The sequence below is a fragment of the Acomys minous genome, assembly GCF_964271855.1.
Source record: "Acomys minous genome assembly, chromosome: 8".
Taxonomy (NCBI): Eukaryota; Metazoa; Chordata; class Mammalia; order Rodentia; family Muridae; genus Acomys; species Acomys minous.
The window spans coordinates 14,987,417-14,989,275 of NC_140489.1; the positions used below are offsets into that span (position 1 = coordinate 14,987,417).

General features: G+C 49.8%; 1 pseudogene across 1 annotated transcript; it reads right to left on the reverse strand.

The window, feature by feature from the left end:
* Positions 1-320: 320 nt before the first annotated feature.
* LOC311603446 (TCF3 fusion partner homolog) lies at positions 321-1,463 on the reverse strand (annotated as a pseudogene). Its single transcript has 2 exons — positions 1,414-1,463; positions 321-1,046 (listed from the first exon to the last, which is right to left on the reverse strand). The product of its transcript is annotated as a TCF3 fusion partner homolog (transcript).
* Positions 1,464-1,859: the final 396 nt, after the last annotated feature.

The following is a 1,859-nucleotide window of genomic DNA, read 5'->3' on the forward strand; positions in this document are numbered from 1 at the left end:
CATAGTGGGACTCTGTTTCTACAGAAAAATCAGCTTTGTTGACATTACTTCAATGCAGTAACTTTGTGCCAGAAGTCAAGTTTATTATATAAACTTGGGAATTGTTTGTATTCTTTGGAGGAGACAGGATCAGGTAAGGTATAATTTAGGGAGACTGAAAACAAACCAGACTATAAAAGGTAGATGTTTTCAAAGTAGTGTCAGTTGGCAGAGAAACATGCACTGGGGGTTGCTCTTTCTTTCTTTCTTTCTTTTTTTCTTTCTTTCTTTCTTTCTTTCTTTCTTTCTTCCTCCTCCTCCTCCTTCTTCTTCATTTTATTTTATTTTATTTTATTTTCCCATGGCAGTCTGTCAAAGGGTGGGCTGGCTAGGGTAGGGTAGGCTAGCAGTTTGTCTGGCCACGAGAAACCCAACTTGAATCCAAGGCTTCATCTCCTTCAAAGCCAAAGTCTTCCTCAACCTTAATCACGCCTTGGCCCCAGCCCTCGGCTCCCACCTGCACTGAAGCCAGTTCTGGAGTCAACGAAGCCCCTAACCGTGGTGCCTGCTGCCTCTTGAGCCCACTGGGCCCCTCACCAGGGTCTGGGCTGCTGGAGTCTAGGGGTGCAGGCGTTCTTTGGGGTGGGGAAAGTCCCTCTTTGTCTGGAGGCTCGTTCTCAGCATTGTCTGGGGTGCGGACATCTGTGCCTTGGCTGCCACCATCCTCCAACACGATGGTGAACTGGCTATCCCTGTAGTCATCCCCGTAGGAGTCCAGCACCCTCATGAGGAACCTGTGCTCCTGCTGGAGTCTCCGGGTTATCCTTTGCACCTGATGGAGCCTGTTCAAGACTTGCTCGTTCACCTGCTCCATCTCCCGGCCCCGCCAACCTAGCGCCTGGTTCTTTCTTCGATTTAGTTCCCGTTGGCGATGCCTGCGACCCCGGGCTGCCTCTTCCTCTTCATCCTGCTCCCCGAGTCCTGAACCACCAAGACCACTGGACACAAACTCCAGTTCTGTCTCTAGCTCACTTTTCCCTCTCTCTATTCCAGCTCCGCTCTTTCTTCTTTTAAAGTGTGTGCGTTAGTGAGAGAGCGAGGGGGGGGGAGGGAGGGAGGGAGGGAGGGAAGGAGGGAGGGAGAGACAGAGACAGAGACAGACAGAGAGACAGAGAAAGACAGAGACAGAGACACAGAGACAAAGAGACAGAGATAGACAGCGATGCAGAGACACAAAGACAGACAGAGACACAGACACACAAAGACAAAGAGACAGAGACACCACACACAGAAAGACACACCTTGGGTGCTGGTTCCTCAGGTCACTTCCACCCTTTTGTTTGAGGCAGGATCTCTCATTATCAGGAATTTTTCCACGTAGGCTAGGCTGGCCAGCCACCAGACTCTAAGGATCCAGCCGTCTCCACCTCCCACCTTGTCATCCCTGGGATGGCAAGCATAAGCCAATGAGTCACATCTACCATTTTACATGGGGAATCAAACTCAGGAACTCGGGCTTGCCCAACAGACACAGCCCACTAAGCTATCTGCCCAGCTCTTGGACCATGATAAAGTCTGAACAAGAGCCTTGTGGATGCCTGCCTTGTAGGTTTTTTTGTTGTTGTTGTTTTGTTTGTGTTTTTTTGTTTGTTTTTGTTTTTTGGTGCCCATGCTAATACAGGGGAGAGCGAGTGCTGCTGATAGTGGAAACTCAGGGTAAGGAAGGGGACGAGCCAGGTGTTAATACAGCATGCTTTCAATCCCAGCTCTGCTACCTGTCAGTTTCACAAGGCTGGACAAGGCACTGAGACACGCAGCATCCACCTGTCTGATCCCCTCACTTGGATCACAGATGCTTGATGAAACACTATGGTAAGCAA